The following is a 22656-nucleotide window of genomic DNA, read 5'->3' on the forward strand; positions in this document are numbered from 1 at the left end:
GAGTCGATCTGCTCGGAAACATTCTTTAGAACTTGCCCTCAGTAATCGTACAGTAAGGCGTATTTTGCATTTAGACCTGCATTTCCACCCCTATAAATTGGCCATTGTGCAACAGTTGGAGCGCGGGGATTACGCAGCGCGACTGAAGTTCGCACATGAGATGGAAGCAATTATTGAGCAAAACGACAACCTTATTTTATTCATGAGTAGTGTTGAGCATTCCGATACCGCAAGTATCGGGTATCGGCCGATACTTGCAGTATCGGAATTCCGATACCGACTTCCGATATTTTTTCAATATCGGAAGTCGGCATCGGAATCGGAAGTTCAAAGTTGATTGACAGCCTGACGTCATCATGATGCGCGGTGTGTGCGCATCATGATGCGCCGTCATTTCGGGCCTTCCGGGGGTCTCTGCCGGCCTGCCGGGGGGCTGTGCCGGCCTGCCGGGGGGCTGTGTGGACTGCCCGGGGTCTGTACCGGCCTGCCGGGGGGCTGTGCCGGCCTGCCGGTGGTCTGTGCACCCTGTGGGGGTCTGTACCGGCCTGCCGGGGGGCTGTGCCGGCCTGCCGGTGGTCTGTGCACCCTGTGGGGGTCTGTACCGGCCTGCCGGGGGGCTGTGCCGGCCTGCCGGTGGTCTGTGCACCCTGTGGGGGGCTGTGCCGGCCTGCCGGGGGGCTGTGCTGATGTCCGGGGGTCTGTGCAAGCATCGTCCGATGGGACTGCAAGTCCCATCTGGCGATGCCTGCTACCATGACAGTGATTGACACATTAGCCAATGATGGGACAGTAGTAGTCCCATCATCCGGCTAATGTGTTAAATGTTAAAAAAAAAAAAAAATACTACATACATACTACATGCATGCTACATACATGCTACATACATACTACATACATACTACATACATACTACATACATAACACATATATACTACATACATACTACATACATACTACATACATACTACATATATACTACATGCATGCTACATATATACTACATGCATGCTACATACATACTACATGCATCATACATACTACATATATACTACATGCATGCTACATACATACTACATGCTACATACATACTACATATATACTACATACATACTACATATATACTACATGCATGCTACATACATACTACATGCTACATACATACTACATATATGCTACATACATACTACATATATACTACATGCATACTACATATATACTACATGCATGCTACATACATACTGCATGCTACATACATACTACATGCTACATACATACCACATATATACTACATACATACTACATGCATGCTACATGCTACATACATACCACATACATACTACATACATACTACATACATACTATATGCTACATACATACTACATATATACTACATGCATGCTACATACATACTGCATGCTACATACATACTACATGCTACATACATACCACTTATATACTACATACATACTACATGCATGCTACATGCTACATACATACCACATACATACTACATACATACTACATACATACTACATGCTACATACATACTACATATATACTACATGCATGCTACATACATACTACATGCTACATACATACTACATATATACTACATGCATGCTACATACATACTGCATGCTACATGCATGCTACATACATACTACATACATACTACATGCTACATACATACCACATATATACTACATACATACTACATACAATACATTCATACAATACATACATAGACATACAGTACATATAACATAGAGTAACATACTTACCAATACTTGTCACATTGTTCCCCGAAGCCATTGTCTTTTACGGAATAAATATTAACATAACAAACCACAAAAATACTCACCCACGATCCGAAGCAGTCCACGAGTGTGTCCCACGACGATCTTGGGTAGAGAACTGCAGCATCAGCTGTTGCTGCCGTTCTCTACGGGCTGCAGGAATCCAATGACGGAAGGTAGCTATCCTTCCGCACTGTATTCCTCCGCCACTTAAAAAAAAAAAAGTCCCTAGTCTCACTTTATGCCATTGCTGCATGGGAATTTCCCACACAGCAATGGCATAAAGTGAGACTAGGGACTTTTTTTTTTTTTTAAGTGGTGGAGGAATACAGTGCGGAAGGATACCTACCTTCCGTCATTGGATTCCTGCAGCCCGTAGAGAACGGCAGCAACAGCTGATGCTGCAGTTCTCTACCCAAGATCGTCGTGGGACACACTCGTGGACTGCTTCTGATCGTGGGTGAGTATTTTTGTGGTTTGTTATGTTAATATTTATTCCGTAAAAGACAATGGCTTCGGGGAACAATGTGACAAGTATTGGTAAGTATGTTACTCTATGTTATATGTACTGTATGTCTATGTATGTATTGTATGAATGTATTGTATGTAGTATGTATGTAGTATATATGTGGTATGTATGTAGCATGTAGTATGTATGTAGTATGTATGTAGCATGCATGTAGTATATATGTAGTATGTATGTAGCATGTAGTATGTATGTAGCATGCATGTAGTATATATGTAGTATGTATGTAGCATGTAGTATGTATGTAGCATGCATGTAGTATATATGTAGTATGTATGTAGCATGTAGTATGTATGTAGTATGTATGTAGTATGTATGTGGTATGTATGTAGCATGTAGCATGCATGTAGTATGTATGTAGTATATATGTGGTATGTATGTAGCATGTAGTATGTATGTAGCATGCAGTATGTATGTAGCATGCATGTAGTATATATGTAGTATGTATGTAGCATGTAGTATGTATGTAGTATGTATGTAGTATGTAGGTGGTATGTATGTAGCATGTAGCATGCATGTAGTATGTATGTAGTATATATGTGGTATGTATGTAGCATGTAGTATGTATGTAGCATGCAGTATGTATGTAGCATGCATGTAGTATATATGTAGTATGTATGTAGCATATATGTAGTATGTATGTAGCATGTAGTATGTATGTAGCATGCATGTAGTATGTATGTAGTATGTATGTAGTATGTATGTAGTATATATGTAGTATGTAGTATGTATGTAGCATGCATGTAGTATATATGTAGTATGTATGTAGTATGTATGTAGTATATATGTAGTATGTATGTAGCATGTAGTATGTATGTAGCATGCATGTAGTATGTATGTAGTATGTATGTAGTATGTATGTAGTATATATGTAGTATGTATGTAGCATGTAGTATGTATGTAGCATGCATGTAGTATATATGTAGTATGTATGTAGTATGTATGTAGTATGTATGTAGTATGTATGTAGTATATATGTGTTATGTATGTAGTATGTATGTAGTATGTATGTAGTATGTATGTAGCATGTAGTATGTATGTAGCATGCATGTAGTATGTATGTAGTATTTTTTTTTTTTTTTTAACATTTAACACATTAGCCGGATGATGGGACTACTACTGTCCCATCATTGGCTAATGTGTCAATCACTGTCATGGTAGCAGGCATCGCCAGATGGGACTTGTAGTCCCATCGGACGATGCTTGCACAGACCCCCGGACATCAGCACAGCCCCCCCCGGCAGGCCGGCACAGCCCCCCACAGGGTGCACAGACCACCGGCAGGCCGGCACAGCCCCCCGGCAGGCCGGCACAGCCCACCAGAGCCTGCACAGCCCCCCTGGCAGGCCGGCACAGCCCCCCGGCAGGCCGGCACAGACCACCGGAGCCTGCACAGACCCCCTGGCAGGCCGGCACAGCCCCCCCGAAAGGCCCGTACAGACCCCAGAGAGGCTGTACAAGGGAAAAACAGGATTTTTCTTATTCCGATACCGGAAGTCCCATAGACTTGAATGGGACTTCCGGTATCGGAATCGGTGATACCGATACTTTTTTTTAAGATCGGCCGTTCCATTCCGATCCGATACTTTGAAGTATCGGACGGTATCGCTCAACTCTATTCATGAGTGATGAAGCTCATTTCCATGTCAATGGAATGGTTAATCAGCAGAACTGCCGTTATTGGGCCTATGAAAATCCGAAAGAATTACATGAACGACCGCTGCACAGCCCTAAGGTAACGGTGTGGTGCGCTATGGGCAAATATGGTGTGATCGGTCCGTACTTTTTCGAAGGCGATGATGGCAATACTGTTACCGTGAACTCACAACGTTATATCGCCATGATAAATAACTTCTTTGTTCCTGAGTTACGACGGCAACATATCCCCATCTCTAGTGTGTGGTTTCAACAAGATGGGGCAACGGCCCACACAGCCGGAGCAACAATGAACGTTCTTCGCCCTCTCTTCCCTGGTCGCATCATTTCCAGGTTTGGCGATATTAATTGGCCTCCTAGGTCCCCAGACCTGTCCATGTGCGATTATTACTTATGGGGTCACCTCAAATCACGTGTATACAAGCTTAAGCCTCGATCATTACAAGAACTGAAGGAAGCTATTCGAGTGGAAGTTGCCCAAATCGACAGAGTTGTGTTGGAACGTGTTGATGCCAACTTCCAAGAACGCCTTTGGAAATGCATCACTGATAATGGCCACCACATGGCAGATGTTGTTTTCCACACTTGAATTTGTCAAATGCTATTAGTATACGTAACCAAATCTGTGAATACATTTATATTTAATAAATATTTAACGATTTTATGATTAGTTTAAAAACGTCCGTCCTTTATGACTCACCCGGTATAATCCCTGCACAGGTAGGGCCAGAGTAGCAGGGTAGATGAAATCGTTGGTAGGTGGTGTGCAGTGCAGGATGTAGCAGAGCTGTGCGCCAGGCGCAGGAGAAAGATGACAGACACAGTCATGCAGTTCATTAACCTATACTTGGTAAGTGCCGTCCAGGACCCAGAGTACAGATGGAGAAGGAGTTGTTCAGCCTGAAAGCAAATTTGGAATTTTCTCTCTGCAGATAGGTAGTGTGGCCTCCGTTCTAGCGCTTATCTGAGGTACTCGCAGTACTGAGTTCACTGAAGTTCCCCTTGTTGACTCTCTTTTGGAACTTTCTCGTATGGCAGGAAGCTGTGGCCTTTTCCTACTGGCTCACACACGTCGCTGCTGGGGCCTCCGAGCCTTAGTTGGGAACAGAGCATTTACAGCTGCTACTTCCTCCGGTTTCTGCTGCAGGACCGTCAGTGTCCCAACAAACTTGGAGACCGGAATCCGGACCATGCGCTCCAACTAGGAGTAAGCCTTAACTCTGCTCATCCTCCAGCTCCCCTTCTCATGTCCACACACTTCCCATTCCCTTCACAGACTGCCCTAACTTCCCTCCTCCCAACCACAGAGAGCAGCTCCTTAGCAGTCAGGGTCAGAGCTCTCCCTGCTGGCCTGGAGTTGGAACTGTGTTGTGTGTTTTTCTTTAACTGCAAGAGAGATCCTTCATTGCTCCCAAGCATGATATCACACTCCCTAGGAGGAAGGTAATGCCACTGTGGCGACCGTACTCCTGAGGGCGCCACAAGTGCACTGATGCCCAGCCACTGCTAGATGATTCTGCTGATACATTGACCGAGACCACTGCATTCCCCTCGCACTCTACGCAGCCAGAATCTGACCCTGATGAAACTCAGGTACCCCTTCCCACATACTATACCACCTTACACGGTGACAAAGAGGAAGGTGCAGATGAAAGTGCAGGTTCCTTGAGCAGGTGGGGGGGCATACTCATGGGCGACAGCACTGGCACAGGACCCCTCATAGTACGCAAAAGTGTCTCTACTGGTGGGAGGGCCCACCCGCTGTCAGACACACCACCATACTATGAGGGGCCCTGAGCCAGTGCCGTTGCCAATGAGTGGCCCCCCCTGCTTGCTCAGGATCACAGCACTTGCAAAGTTGAAATATTTACCTCTCCCTGCTCCACCGCCATGATGTATTCCGCGTTTCCTGACAGTGACATTCTGGTCAGAGAGCGCGATGACATCACATCTGTATGCCCTCTGCCTAAACAGTCCAAGTGCTGAGAGATGGAAGATGGGGACGACGAGCAGTCCAGAGTACAGGGATTCCCTAGCGAGGAGACTTTTATTTAATTGTTTTAAAGGTTGGGAGCAATTTTTGAGGAGCACTGTACTCTGGAGAATAATATATGGGGCGCACCATAAAATATATGGGGAGCATTCCAAAGGTGGACATCAGACACTGGAGCAGCATTTACAGGGCCCATTATACACTGGGGCCCATTATATATGGAGCATTATTTGGGCCCATAAGACAGTGGAGCTTCATCAATGGGGACCAACATATACTGTAGCATTATGTGGAGCTCATCATATACTGTATTGAACATTATATGGGACCAATGATTCTGTATGGAGAAATATATGGGCCTCATTACTTTGTATGGCGCACTATGCGGTGGCCATAATACTGTATGGAGTAATATACTGTCCGTTTTTGGAGCTATTGGAGAATTTAAAATGGATATCAGTCATGTGATGTAAGAAGTGAAGTATTTTTCATTGTACTATTCCGCTATTTCTCTGCCGAATCAGAGGATCATGAATTGTGGCATGTGTTAAAGGAGCCCTGTGACACTCTTTGGCCCTTGGCCCTGGGCCCATGACAGTATGGAGCCAGCCCTACCCCCCCACAACTTTAGCCAAATAACCACCAGTTTTCAATGCCTAACTATTATTATAAAGTAAATTAAGGTTGGCAAGCTTAAGTAATAAGAATTGATGTTTTTGGCGTTAAAATGGGCACTGTAGGTGTGTTTCCTGTCCTCCACTCACTGCCGACTTTCCTTCCCCATTGACTTGCATTGGGTTTCGTGTTTCAGTCGGCCTTTGACTTTTCACGATAATCGGCCGATTGCGTTCGACCCGACTTGCGAAAGTCGGGTTTCATGAAACCTGACTCGACCCGAAAAAAGGCAAGGTCGCTCATCTCTACTGCCCACCCTTCTTGAGGACCAATGTCAGCATGAAAGACCCCCTTATTAAGATTTATTAAAATTTGTGTAAATAGTAGGAGGGTATTTTTTGTGTTTTGTTACATTTGGGACTCAAATGGATATCTGACTTTTGTGGTTTTTACAGTTGTCTTCTTTTACCTCCAGTGGGGAGGAAGTGGAGAATGTTATGGATTATATATTTTATTACTCATCTCAGTGGCAACATCGTGAATTCAAGTAAGTGCTTCGCATATCCTGAGGATGAGAAAATTATGTAATCAGAGGAGGGTGTTGTGGCATCAGTGATAAAGAGAGGAGCCAATGATTTTCCAAAAGATATAGATCTTCCAAGGGCAGATCTGCTTCTACAGTTGTCAGCTCGGTAGCAGGTTAAGCCACTGCTGCTTTTGGTGGAGAAGGTGCAAAAGTGCCCCAGAGCTCTGGTCATGGACATGATGATGGCGATTAAGTGATCCTCTGGCTATATAGAAAAGAATTTCCCCACTGCAATCAATAATAATTATATTTTTTAGAACCAACATATTCTACAGCTCTTTACAATTAACCTGGGACATGTACGGAGTACATTTATGTTCTGGCCCCGTTACGCAAACAATAAGCATGTGTGGATTGCCTATGAGTCACTGTAATGCTGTGGCATTACTATGATTGACTGGCCATCAGACTTCATCAGAGATAATAAAAAGACAGATGCCATCAAGCTTGGGACACCGATGCCAAAACTCAGCTCTTTGACACTTCTTTCTGAAGGGAGAGAGTGACTGTCTAGGCCTGTGTGCAAAGTTTAACGAATCACAGCCCTATAGTCTTAATAATGGTGCTGAAGCTGAGCCATCATACTAACAGCCTTTCTATTGACCAATTGTTTGCTTTTCTGTTTGTATCACATACAATCTGCATTTAGACTAGAGAGAGAGAGATGCAGGACCAGGGACAGTGGCAGAATCCAATCTGTAGAAGGGGATTAGGCCTGTGCAGTCAGTTGGCAAATATATAGCTGCTTCTTTTTTTGTGGGGACAGAAAAAATTAAATATATTTTGATCGATCAACTATTATGTGCTTTGAAGTATTTTTGGGGTTATATAACACACCTAAAAATCATTGAAATATTTTCCTGGGCTACATTTCTCAGCCATACATTATTACGTAATATGGAGTACATTTCTTTGATCTCTAAAACTGAGAAAAAACTTTTCAAAAAAATTGTAGGCTTACATTTCTCAGCCATGCAGTGTTATGTGGTCTGGTAAATGTTTTGTTATCTCTAAAAGTGAGAAAATGCTTCTACAAATTTTGTAGGGATTACTTTCTCAGCCATATTTCTGAAATTTTTAAAACAGTAAAAGCTTTTAAAATTTTGTAGGCTTCTGTTTCACAGCCATACAGTGTTACGTGGTCTGTGAAAATTTCTGTGATCTCTAAAACTGAGAAAAAGCTTTCAAAAATGTTGTCAGCTTCCATTTCTAAGGCATACAGTGATACATGGTCTGTGAATATTTCTGGGATCTCTAAAACAGAGAAAAAAATGTAGGCTTCCATTTCGCAGACATACAGTGTTATATGGTCTGGGAACATTTATGTGATCTCTAAAACTGAAAACAAAGCTTTTAAAAACTTTTTATACTTCAATGTCTCAGCCATGCAGTGTTACATGGTCTGAGAACATTTCTGTGATCTCTAAAACTAAGAAAAAAGGCTTTTAAACATTTTGTAGGCTTCTCCTTTTCAGTGATACAGTGTTCCTCAGTCTGAGAACATTTATGAGATAACTAAAATAGAGAAAACACTTTTAAAAATTGTGTAGGCTTCCATTTTCAGCCATACTGTGTTACATGGTCTGGTAACATTTCTGTGATCTCTAAAACTGAGGAAAAGCTTTTAAAAAAAATTTAGAGTTACATTTCTCATCCATACAGTGTTATGTGGTCTAGGCACAATTTTGTGATCTATAAAACTGAAAAAAGCATCAAAACATTTTTCTGGATTGAATTTGATTGTCATCCATACACTTTTGCATTCTTTCTGTTATGATACGGGGGAGTAATCTCACAAAAACAGCTGATTTATGCATGTACCAATTTTTTTCTTGTATTAAAGAAAATGTGCAGATGCTGAAGATGTGTTAGATAAGCATAGTGAAGTAATTTTCATTGCATACTGAATAAGAGTTGTTAGTAAGCTGGTGTGTGCCAATCCAAAGGATTACTGCTATCGGCTTGGTCATGTGTAGGAAGATTTTGCCCAATACCTTAAATTTTATTTATACCTTATTTTCTGCAGGGCATGAAAAATGCATCTTTATTACACCTTGTCTGTATAATACCATCAAACACAGCTAGAAATATTAGCAGATATGTTTCTAAAGAGTTTGCAAGTCTTTTCATTACCAGCGATGATACATGCCAGCTTTCTCTACTAGTGCTAATAAGGAAGGTGATTTGCTAATGCAATTGGAGCCCAGAAAAGGTCAAATGAATTGATAAAACTATTGTTAATTGAAGTACTCACTTTGCATTTGTACAAATTCAAGAATTAAACTGTCACAACAGCAGCGAGTGCTGAACAGCTTTATCCCGAGGTTTACTACTGATGTTCCCTAAAGATACAGAATGCTACAACAAAATCTACATTAATGAATTATCTGACACTTATAAAAGGCTGACTTATGAGCCTGCCCACGTCAGTTCGTACACCAGCCATATTGTACTCTTCGGCTGACCATCTAGAAACGCACAGTAGGATGGAATTTTTTTCCTGAACATATATAGCAATTGTATTCGGCCTTATCACTTGTCATTAGAGATGAGCGACTTTTTTCGGGTCGAGTTGGGTTTCATGAAACCCGTCTTTCTCAAAAGTCGGGTCGAACAAAATCGGACAATTATCGTGAAAAGTTGAAGGCCGACTGAAACACGAAACCCAATCCAAGTCAATGGGGAAGCAAAGTCGACAAGGAGTGGAGGACATTAAACACACCTACAGTGCCCATTTGAATGGCAAAAACATTAATTTTTATTACTGAATCTTGTCAACCTTAATTTACTTCATAATAATAGTTACGCACTGAAAACTGGGGGTTATTTGGCTAAAGTTGTGGAGGGGTAGGGCTGGCTCCAGGTTTTCATGTGCCCTGGGCCAAAGAGCACCCCTTTAACACATACCACAACTCATGATGCTCCGATACGGTAGAGAAATAGCAGTATAGTACAATGAAAAATACTTCACTTTTTACATCTCATGACTGATATCCATTTTAAATTCTCCAATAGCTCCAAAAACAGACAGTATAGTACTCCATACAGTATTATGGGCACCGCATAGTGCGCTATTCAGAGTAATGAGGCCCATATATTTCTCCATACAGAATCATTGGTCCCATATTATGTTTGAAATAGTATATGATGAGCTCCACATAATTCTACAGTATATGTTGGTCCCCATGGATGAAGCTCCACTGTCTTATGGGCCCAAATAATGCTCCATATATAATGGGCCCCATTTCTAATGCTCCAGTGTATAATGGGCCCTGTAAATGCTGCTCCAGTGTTTGATGTCCACCTTTGGAATGCTCCAGTGTATGGTGGGCCCTATATATCATTCTCCAGAGTATAGTGCTCCCCAAAAATTGCTGTCCCAATATTGAAAACAATTAAATAAGTCTCCTCGCTTGTGAATCCCTGTACTAGTCTGAACTCCTCGTCATCCCCATCTTCCATCTCACTGCACTTGGCTGTTTAGGCAGAGGGCGTACTGACGTGATGTCATTGCGCTCTCTGATCAGAATATCACTGTCAGGACACACGGAAGACGTCTTGGTGGAGGAGCAGGGAGAGGTAAGTATTTCAACTTTGCAAGTGCTGTGATCTGGAGCAAGCAGGGGGCCCACTTGTTGGTGATGGCACTGGCACAGGGCCCCTCATAGTATGGCGGTGTGTGGCGGTGTGTCTGACGGCCGGTGGGCCCTCCCACCGGCAGAGACACTTTTGCGTACTATGAGGGGCCCTGTGCCTGTGCCGTCGCCAATGAGTATACCCCCCACCTGCTCAAGGAACCTGCACTTTCATATGCACCTTCCTCTTTGTCAGCGTGTAAGGTAGTATAGTATGCGGGAAGGGGAACCTGAGTTTCCTCAGGGTCAGATTCTGGCTGTGTAGAGTGTGAGGGGAATGTAGTGGTCTGGGTCAATGTACCAGCAGAATCATCTAGCAGTGGCTGGGCATCAGTGCACTTGTGGCATCCCCAGGAGCACGGTCGCCACAGTGGCATTACCTTCCTTCTAGGGAGTGTGATGTCATGCTTGGGAGCAACGAAGGATCTCTCTAGCAGTTCAACCAACACACAACACATTTCCCACTCCAGGCCAGGAGGGAGACCTCTGAACCTGACTGCTGAGGAGCTGCTCTCTGTGGTCGGGAGGAGGTAAGTTAGGGCACTCTGTGCAGGGAAGGGGAAGCGTGTGGACGTGAGAAGGGGAGCTGGAGGATGAGCAAAGTTAAGGCTCACTCCTAGCTGGAGCGCATGGTCCGGATTCCGGTCTTTGAGCTTGTAGGGATACTGACGTTCCTGCAGCAGAAACTGGAGGAAGTAGCAGCTGTAAATGCTCTGTACCCAACTAAGGCTCGGAGGCCCCAGCATCGACGTGTGGGAGCCAGAAGGAAAAGGTTTATGGCTGCCTGCCATACGAAAAAGTTCCAAAAGAGAGTCAACAGGGGGAACTTCATTGAACTCAGCACTGAGAGTACCTCAGATAAGCGCTAGAACGGAGGCCACACTACCTATCTGCAGAGAGAGAATTCAAAATTGGCTTCCAGGCTGACCAACTCCTTCTCCATCTGTACTCTGGGTCCTGGACGGCACTTTCCAAGTACTGGTAAAGGAACTGCACGACTGTGTCTGTCATCTTTCTCCTGCGCCTGGCGCACGGCTCTGCTACATCCTGCACTGCACACCATCTACCAACTCTTTCATCTGCCCTGCGACTACGGCCCTACCTGTGCAGGGCTTCTACATCTTAGCTGCATCACAACATCTGTCCCAGAGAAGCGACACTGCAGCGCTGGTCAACCTAATCAGAAACCACAGGTGGCGTCACGTATCATTCAGCTATAAACGTAATTCACCCCTTTGCATGGACGCCCAGGGCCACAGAACGGGTCACCACCACCGTGACACATCCCTGTGAGACACTGGCCCGGTACCGATTAACCCCACTGCCCAGGCAGGCTACCCACACTCCATGTCTGATTCTTCTTGGACTTGGGAATTCACGATTTGACTTGATAACCCAGGCATGGTATGAGAATAGAGCTCCATGGAGTAATCTGTAGTGTGGCCTGCCACATCCTTCACTTTTGGTAGGGGTGAAGGACACAAGGAATGGTGTTGTTCCTGACCAGGAGCCTCTACTGACAACACAGTGCTTTCATTTTTTGAAACTTCAGAAGAGGAGGCAATAGAGCTGGAGGCTGTGTCAGCAATTTAAGCCAAAACTTGTTCCTGAAGCTCCGGCTTTAAAAGCGGTTTACCTAATCCCAGAAAAGGGAGGCTACAAGGCCTTGTGGAGCCAGACAATGATGCCGGCTCAACACCTCCTGCCTTAGGTGCTATTGTGCTTTTGCCGCAACCAGCAGAAGCATCGCCACCAACACCACCATCAGGACCAGCTGGCAACCCCCGCCCACTTCCATGGCCTCTTCCACCATACTTCTTCATTTTTTTGAAAAAGGTACCCAAAATAACAACAGCTGTATGGTACTGTAAAACAAGGTAAAGGGTCTATAGAGTATTGGTGAGAATTTGAATCTCACTGTAGATTGGAGTACGCTGAAGTATTGTCTCATGTGCAGTAGAGATTACACCGCAATGTGACAGGCAGAAATTGGCTGGTGTATGATAAGGCAGAAGATGTATATAGTATTGGTGAGAATTTGAATCTCACTGTAGATTGGAGGACGCTGAACTATTGTCTCAGGCGCAGTAGAGATTACACCGCAATGTGACAGGCAGAAATTGGCTGGTGTATGAGAAGGCAGAAGATGTATATAGTATTGGTGAGAATTTGAATTTCACTGTAGATTGGAGGACGCTGAACTATTGCCTCAGGCCCAGTAGAGATTACACCGCAATGTGACAGGCAGAAATTGGCTGGTGTATGATAAGGCAGAAGATGTATATAGTATTGGTGAGAATTTGAATGTCACTTTAGATTGGAGGGCGCTGAACTATTGTCTCAGGCCCAGTAGAAATTACACCGCTATGTGACAGGCAGAATTTGGCTGGTGTATGAGAAGGCAGAAGATGTATATAGTATTGGTGAGAATTTGAATCTCACTATAGATTGGAGGACGCTGAACTATTGTCTCAGGCCCAGTAGAGATTACACCGCAATGTGACAGGCAGAAATTGGCTGGTGTATGAAAAGGCAGAAGATGTATATAGTATTGGTGAGAATTTGAATCTCACTGTAGATTGGAGGACGCTGAACTATTGTCTCAGGCCCAGTAGAGATTACACCGCAATGTGACAGGCAGAAATTGGCTGGTGTATGAGAAGACAGAAGCTGTATATAGTATTGGTGAGAATTTGAATCTCACTGTAGATTGGAGGACACTGAACTATTGTCTCAGGCCCAGGACAGATTACACCGCAATATGACAGGCAGAAATTGCCTAGTGTATGACTAACTACAATGTGTATATAGAATTGGGCAGAATTGGAATCTCCCTAGAGTGTAGGTCTGTAAGAACGGACAAACTCCTCGGCTTTTTCTTACAGAGTCACACACAGATAGCTTCAATTTGGCCGTGATAACAGCCGGTACACGGTACTGTGTGAGGAGCGTACACCACTGTACGGTGTAAAAAAATGAACGCTCAGTAACTCACCAGGACAAAACAATAAAATTTGGATTGCTTTGAAAAAAGCAGTTTGTTCAGCAGTGTGAAAACAGCAATGCAGCTATCAGGGAGCCTTAAAAGGCAGCCTAATAACCAACAGAGCTGATGCACCAAAATATAGCCTCCCCTTGCACTGCACAGTAACTGGTGTGTTGTACAGGCAAAAACGCTAGCAGCAGAAGTAGTTTTTGGTATCTTCTTCCCTGCCTAACGCTCTCCTTACAGAATCAGCAGCAGCAGCAGCTCTCCCTATTCTGAGATCAGCATAAGTAAAGTGGCGGTCGGCATGCACACCCTTTTATACCCCCTGTGACGCCACACAAAGCAAGCCAATCATTTGCATGCCCTTCACAAACATGGTGGTAACCGCTGCCTATGTCATCACGTTGCCCACAGTGTCCATTCTTCCTGATTGGCTGAAAAAGGGCGCAAAAGCATCTTTTGAAACATGACTTTGGCGCGATGGTCGCCGACCTCGTGGCCAACCTCACGCTAAGGTCGGCTTTCGTTTCATGAAACCCGACTTTGGCGAAAGTCGGCGACTTTTGAATTTTTTCGACCCATTTCGCTCAACTCTACTTGTCATTGTTAGTGGGTTGTTGGAGAATACAGAAAATAGGAATTGCTTTACAGATGATAACCTTTAAGGAATGCTTTATTTTTTACCCAAATGCACCTAATTCTGCACAACTAAGATCACTCACAAGTCATGTTTTCTGGGCTATAATATTTTTAGCATAACCTCCTTGGCAAAGACTAAGAAAGATATTTATTGAAGAAAAGTCCATTAGCTAGGAAAAATAATGTTTCCCGACAGACCCCACCAGTGCCCACCTATATAGCAAACATACCATCTAGAATCCTTCAGCAATATTGCATTATGAAGAAAGATAATGGCCATAATGGTTGCAAATGCAGACAAAATAAATATTTTACCCTAATTTTTTTTATAATTAATGTTAATATAATTTTCATCTTTTATTTGTATTAAAGTTCTATAAAAAAAAATTCTGTTTTTTGCCTTTTTCATAAAGTAGTTAGATATGGGTCAAAATTGACCCGTAACACCATAGATGTTACTAGAGTTAATAATATAAAATATATATATGTATATTTTTTTTACATTTAAGAAATGTGTTCTAAAACCCTTCAGTAATAGTCAGGTAATATAACAAACTTTTTTAAGTTTATATTATTCTCTTGAGGTTCATTTGACAATATTTTTATATTGAAAATGAAGGGTATGCTCTCAAATGAAAGGCCCAGGGGGCCACAACAAAAATATTAAAATTAATCCTTCCATGGATGAGAAACCCTAACAAGGTAACTAAGAGGTAAGAAACAAATTGGATCATAAATAACTGTTTTTAGGGTATCCTAGGGGTGATTTAAGACACGGGTCAAAACCCACCCGTTAACATAAGAAAGAGTAACAGAAAGCTAACACTAGAGGAAGGTTAAAAGCGCAAATCATTTTCTTTAGCTTGAGAACATGCTGCATAAACATAGGTTTAGTTATAAAATTCTGGTATCTTATGATATTCCCATGTACTGTTATTGAGTTTGATATAACAGTATGCATTAAGCTCCCTCTAGTGGCAGTTTCAGGCAGTCTAAACCTAAATGTAAGTCTCGTGGTTTCTTATCAGTAAATAATTCTGTTAAAAGCCTTGAGCTGCTGCCAGTACGTTCTTGCTCTTTTTCTAGATTACAATAAAGATCAAAATAAAGAAGATTTGTTTTCTATTTTTTATTGATCAATAGCAGATTTCAATAATAATGTGGTTCACGGGATTTAAAGGTTGAATCACGGGAAGATAGATTACCAGTGAAATCTGCTATTGATAAATTCAAAATACTAGCTTGGCCCATACGAAATGTTCGCACATTGGTCGTCAGGGACACAGGCAATTTCAGGAAAAGCATGCAAATGTATTTCATGAGCTGATGAACACAGACAGGTATTTATATATGTACATTGGCAATACAATAAATTGTTTTGATAAGTAGAGGCCAAAAAATGTTTTCCAGTTGAGGTGCCACCTGCAGGTCATTGTGTCTTTCTGCAGGTTTATGAAAATGAATGTTTAAATTGCATTTAGTGATAAAATCGTGAATGTGTGGTTTGTTTGGCTGTTTTCTTGCTGAAGGGAGCAAGTTTACCTTTCAAATGGTGTATCATGTGTGTGTGTGGGGCGAAGTAAACCCTGAAAAAACAGTGCATGTATACAAATGAGTTGATAGTGTGCTTTAGGGTACTGTGGTGCCACCTGCAGGTCATTTTTCCTTACTGCAGTTTTATGAAAATTAATGTCTAAACTGTATTTTGTGATCAAATCTTGGATGTTTGGCTATTTTCTTGCTAAAGGGGGCAAGTTTACCTTTCAAATGGTGCATCACTTTTGTGTGTGGGTGCAGTATGAATGGGGATACAGAGGAATCACCAAAAAACAGTGTTTAGAAATAATAGAATATATTTGGTAACTGTGCTTCTGACCTCCATTGATATATTTCTTGCCCCTCTGTTCCATAGTTATGTCCCCTGGTAATAAAGGGTCAAACTTGCCATATACTTTGGGGATGAGTGTTTGCTGTTTCTACTCTGATGTTGGCCAATCTAAGCATGGATATGCCCATTGAGAAATTCTATGGTATGCACCTAACTGGCTGAAGGCATTCTTATTATATGGGGCACAACTTAGCAACTGAGAACAGAAGGAAAAAAAAGCGGGTTCCAGAGTTAGTGGAGAATCACGAACTGGAGACGGTACTCAGTTTTAGTTAAAAGAAAAATCCAGTGAAGATTCTTTTTAGGGATAGATTAACGAAGGCTGTCATTTTTGACATGGACAAATCTCCTGCAAAATCTGAATGTTTAGCATTTTTATTATTAATGCATATCAAGCTCTCCACTGGCGGATTTAAAAGACTCATAATGTTATGCCACAGACAAAATCTCTGCAACATCTGTATGTCTGTCATTTATATTTACTGATAAAAATATAGCACCCTTTGGACTAATTTGCAAGTACTGTAATATTAATGCACACAAATAAATCTTTTGCAAAATCTTCTGCCTTATATTTAGATCTTGGTACAGATTTGAAATTGCAAACTTGAAGTAATTCTTCAGCAATGCTTAAGAATATCCTGCAAGAAAGCAGAAGATGAGGTCCTGCACTTGTCACTGAAATGGATGGCCTTGAAGGTCCCAGTCATGAGAAAACATGCACTACTAACAACAGGTTAATGAGTTTTGACTGGATTTTGGTCCAGGATTTTGAAGCGACCTAAAAAGCGTGAGTGGGAAAAATTGCTCCCATGCTCCAGTCCATTTCTTACTGAACTATTACAGGCAAGCTTGGTTGGCTCAGTAGATGGTGTTGAGCTGAGGTTGAAGAAAGCTTATGGTGGATAGTCTGTGTTAAAGTCTGAGATGTGATTATGACAGTACGTTCGTGGGACCGTTAGATTTGTTTTGCCGTTTTGTTATTCATTTCTGCTGAAAAAAGTTGTTTTCCTTTTCAATCTGAAAAGTTTCTGAAAGACAATAAACTTTAGTTTGTTTTCATTAAAACCCAGTGTCTGTGTGTGTCCAAGTGACGATCAGAGAGACAAAACATTGACAATCCTCATAAAAGACATACAAAATTTTGCAGTGGATTGTCCAAGGCATAAACTTCTTCCAGATGGCTTGTAGACTTTATACACCTGGGTGGTCTTTGATCTATTCTGCACTGACATTCTAAATTGTCACTGCAAAATAGAGCTGCTGCGCATCATTGTGCAGCTGTGGTGGAAGGGAGCCAGCTATTGAATAGAGCTATACTCCCTGAAGAGAAGGCAGACATGATTTATTATCATGGCCATAGTCTCGATCTCTGTATGTACAATGCCGAAAAAGCAAGGTGCAAACAGATTAGGAATAGGTTAGGAGGAATTTACCATGACTACTCCTCAGATGCAAAGATCATGTGTTCTCTGGGTGTGGTGAGAAAGCATGAGCTGCTGGAGCCAGGGAAACATAGACAAATCTGCCACGCAGAGAAAAGACCGGTTGCCTCTAACTGGGGCAAATACATCATTCTCACTTTCAGGAAAAATCAGCAATGAAACAAATGTATTAATGTGTTCAAATACCCTCCAAAAGTCTTATGGGACAATAGTGTACGAAATATATGCAGTATATCTCTCCCGAGATCTCAATCTGTACATGTGCTGCCTCCGGCAGCCATTTTCCCAATGCCCATTGCAGGCAAACCAATGGGAAGGGGGCTCTGCTCACCACCTCGTTATGTGAACAAAGGGCCCGCAACCTCGCACCAATTGGTCACCCCCTCCTCCGTCAGGGGCTCGAAGCATCGTCCCACTTCTGCTGCCGCAACAGGCCTCCTGAAATAGTAACGCTTTCACCTGTTAACCCGCACCACTGCCGCTGCGCCATTGGTAAGCTACCATAAAATATGAATATAACACGTATGATTATTTTATAACAAAAAACATCTTATTCTCTTCTCAAAAATTTGGCGTGCGTCCACAAAATATGGTAATGCTGGAGTAATTTTATTCGGATTCATTGATATTATGCCAGATCATGATTTTTGAAAGCATAGTAATACAAAATGTGTTTTTAACTGCTTTATTTTTTTAGGGGCAAAAAAAGAGTGATTTGAACTTGTGTTTTTTAATTTGTTCATATTTTTTAAATCTTTTTTGTTCACTTTTTACTGTACTTATTAGTTACCTTAGGGCACTTGAAGCTGTGCTTGTCTAATTGCTTGTGCACGATGGCAAAGGTAAAAACACAATCTCTTCTGAACTCCAGCCGTGGGATGGCTTTTACAGGAGGACAATGAAAGGTATGGGGGTCATCAGCAGATGCCCGACTGTCATGACAACCCATCGATGATCTGATTCGCTGTCGGCATGTTACACATGTGGTCAAAATTGTTGGTATCCCTCGTTTAATGACAGAAAAACCCACAATGGTGACAGAAATTACTTGAATCTGACAAAAGTATTAATAAATAAAAAATCTATGAAAATGAACAAATGAAAGTCAGACATTGTTTTTCTTCCTTGCTTCCACAGATTTTTTAAAAAATAAAACCCATGAAATAGGCCTGAACAGAAATGATGGTAACCTTAACTTAATATTTTGTTGCTCAATCTTTTGAGGCAATCACTGCAAGCAAATGATTCCTGTAACTGTCAATGAGACTTCTGCACCTCTCGACAGGTATTTTGGCCAACTCATCAAGAGCAAACTGCTTCAGTTGTCTCCAAGTTTGAAGGTTGCCTTTTCCAGATGGCATATTTCAGCTCTTTTCAAAGATGCTCAAAAGGATTTAGGCTAGGGCTCAATGAAGGCAACTTCAGAAAAGTCCAGTGTTTTCCTCTTAGCCATTCTTGGGTGGTTTTAGATGTGTGCTTTGGGTCATATTCTGGTTGCAAGACCCATGAGCTGCGACTGAGACCAAGTTTTATGACACTGGGCAGCACATTTCTCTCTAGAATTCCTTAATAGTCTTGAGATTTCATGGTACCCTGTACAGATTCTAGAGACCCTATGCCAGATTCAGAAAAGCAGCCCCAGGAGATAATAGAGCCTCCTCCGTGTTTAACAGCTGGGACAGTGTCCTTTTCTAGATATGCTTCATTTTTCCATCTGTGAACATAGAGCGGATGTGCCTTGCCAAAAAGTTCCATTTTTGTCCCATCTGTTCATAGGACATTCTGCCAGAAGCTTTGTGGCTTGTCAACATGTAGCTTGGAAAATTCCAGTCTGGCTTTTTTATGATTTTTTTTCAACAATGGTGACCTCCTTGGTCATCTCCCATGACGATCATTTGGCTCATACAATGATGGATGTTACGATCTGAAGCTGATGTTCCTTGAGCTTGAAATTCACCTTTAATCTGTTTAGAAGTTTTTCTGGGCTCCTTTGTTACCATTCTTATTATCTGTCACTTTGATTTGTCATCAATTTTCCTCCTGCGGTCACATCCAGGGGGTTTGACTACAGTCCCATGGAGCTTAAAGGGAATCTGTCACCCCTTTTCTTGAATATGAGCTGCTGGCACCACCATCAGGGGCTTATCTACAGCACTCTGTAATGCTGTAGATAAGCCCCCGATGTAATCTGAAAGATAAGAAAAAAGAGTTACAGGAACATCAAGCTGCTTGGAGACGGTCTCATAACTTTTACTTTTAACATGTTTGTCTATAATTTTCTTTCTAATTTCCTTAGATAATTCTTTCGCTTCCTCTGGTCCATGTTGAGTGTGATACACACCAAGTCACCAAACAGCACAGTGAGTATCTGTAGTACTCTATTCAGGCCCACTCACTGTAGACACCTGTGATGCTAATTAGTGGACACACCTTGATTTAACATGTCCCTTTTGTCACATTATTTTCAGGTGTACCATCGTTTCTGTCCAGGCCTATTTCATGAGTTTTATTTTTTTTTTAAATTCTGTGGATGCATGGTTGAAAAGCAATGTCTGAATTTCATTTGTTCATTTTCAAAGATTTTGATTTCATCACTAGCTATTAACTTTGTATTTTATAAAACATAGGTTTTGCTGAAATCATAATTCCTGAATATTCTTATGCTAGTTTATTTATCTCACATAATATGTAGGAAAATTGTTTCCTTTAATTGTTTTACACTTGTCACCCAGGCAGAAATTTGTCAGTGGCTTAAGAAAAAAATCAGATGTCTTAAACAATTGTAACAAGTGATTTCTCAGAAATAAAATACATTTCTAAAAGCAGTGATTGATTCTCGGATTATAAACCGCCAGCTTTATGTGGACAATATGCAAGCAGAGATGAGCGAATTGATTATGTGATGTGTATCTAAGTATATACAGGGTGGGCCATTTATATGAATACTCCTAAGTAAAATAGGAATGGTTGGTGACCCAGATCAGCGTGCTGAATTTCATTTGTTCATTTTCAAAGATTTTGATTTATTATTACTTTTGTCAGATTCAAATTATTTCTGTTACCATTGTAGGTTTTTCTGTCATTGAACAAGGGGTAGCAACAATTTTGACGTGTGTAAATGCCACTGCTAGAGATTGACAGTGCGATTTAATAGGCTAAAAATATTGCTCCACTCCACCCATGGCTGTTGAAGGCATATGGATGGCAGATTAAATCAGCCATCTTTCTCCTTAAAGATGTGGGTTGGCCCTTGCACATGCATCAAAGTTAGGGACATGACATAGCAATCATATGTCAGGAAGGGGTTATGTTTTATAAAATACAAAGTTAATAACTAGTGATGAGCGAGTATACTCGTTGCTTGGGTTTTTCCGAGCATGCTAGGGTGTCCACTGAGTATTTTGGCGTGCTCTGAGATTTAGTTTTTGTCGTCTCATCTGCATGATTTGCGACTTGTAGACAGGCTGAATACATGTGGGAATTCCCTAACAAACAGGCATTCCACACATGTATTCAAGCTGTCTAGCAATCGCAAATCATGCAGATAAGACGACGAAAACTGAGTCTCCAAGTACACCAAAATACTCGGAGGACACCCTAGCATGCTCGGAAAAACCAGAGCAACGAGTATACTCGCTCATCACTAGTTATTAACTTTGTATTTTATAAAACATAGGTTTTGCTGAAATCATAATTCCTGAATATTCTTATGCTACTTTATTTATCTCACGTAATATGTAGGAAAATTGTTTCCTTTAATTGTTTTACACTTGTCACCCAGGCAGAAATTTGTCAGTGGCTTAAGAAAAAAATAAGATGTCTTAAACAATTGTAACAAGTGATTTCTCAGAAATAAAATACATTTCTAAAAGCAGTGATTGATTCTCGGATTATAAACCGCCAGCTTTATGTGGACAATATGCAAGCAGAGATGAGCGAATTGATTATGTGATGTGTATCTAAGTATATACAGGGTGGGCCATTTATATGAATACTCCTAAGTAAAATAGGAATGGTAGGTGACCCAGATCAGCGTGCTGAATTTCATTTGTTCATTTTCAAAGATTTTGATTTATTATTACTTTTGTCAGATTCAAATTATTTCTGTTACCATTGTAGGTTTTTCTGTCATTGAACAAGGGGTAGCAACAATTTTGACGTGTGTAAATGCCACTGCTAGAGATTGACAGTGCGATTTAATAGGCTAAAAATATTGCTCCACTCCACCCATGGCTGTTGAAGGCACATGGATGGCAGATTAAATCAGCCATCTTTCTCCTTAAAGATGTGGGTTGGCCCTTGCACATGCATCAAAGTTAGGGACATGACATAGCAATCATATGTCAGGAAGGGGTTATGTTTTATAAAATACAAAGTTAATAACTAGTGATGAGCGAGTATACTCGTTGCTTGGGTTTTTCCGAGCATGCTAGGGTGTCCACCGAGTATTTTGGCGTGCTCTGAGATTTAGTTTTTGTCGTCTCATCTGCATGATTTGCGACTTGTAGACAGGCTGAATACATGTGGGAATTCCCTAACAAACAGGCATTCCACACATGTATTCAAGCTGTCTAGCAATCGCAAATCATGCAGATAAGATGACGAAAACTGAGTCTCCAAGTACACCAAAATACTCGGAGGACACCCTAGCATGCTCGGAAAAACCAGAGCAACGAGTATACTCGCTCATCACTAGTTATTAACTTTGTATTTTATAAAACATAGGTTTTGCTGAAATCATAATTCCTGAATATTCTTATGCTACTTTATTTATCTCACGTAATATGTAGGAAAATTGTTTCCTTTAATTGTTTTACACTTGTCACCCAAGCAGAAATTTGTCAGTGGCTTAAGAAAAAAATCAGATGTCTTAAACAATTGTAACAAG

The 22656-nt window shown here is 41.6% G+C and overlaps 1 long non-coding RNA gene across 1 annotated transcript in view; it reads right to left on the reverse strand.

The window, feature by feature from the left end:
- LOC141088737 (uncharacterized) overlaps window positions 1–22656 on the reverse strand; it is a 118060-nt gene that overhangs the window by 24155 nt on the left and 71249 nt on the right. The gene's annotated exons all lie outside the window — the stretch shown is intronic.

This window comes from Dendrobates tinctorius, unplaced genomic scaffold (assembly GCF_039654945.1).
Source record: "Dendrobates tinctorius isolate UK_male_01 unplaced genomic scaffold, ASM3965494v1 ptg000040l, whole genome shotgun sequence".
Classification (NCBI taxonomy): domain Eukaryota; kingdom Metazoa; phylum Chordata; class Amphibia; order Anura; family Dendrobatidae; genus Dendrobates; species Dendrobates tinctorius.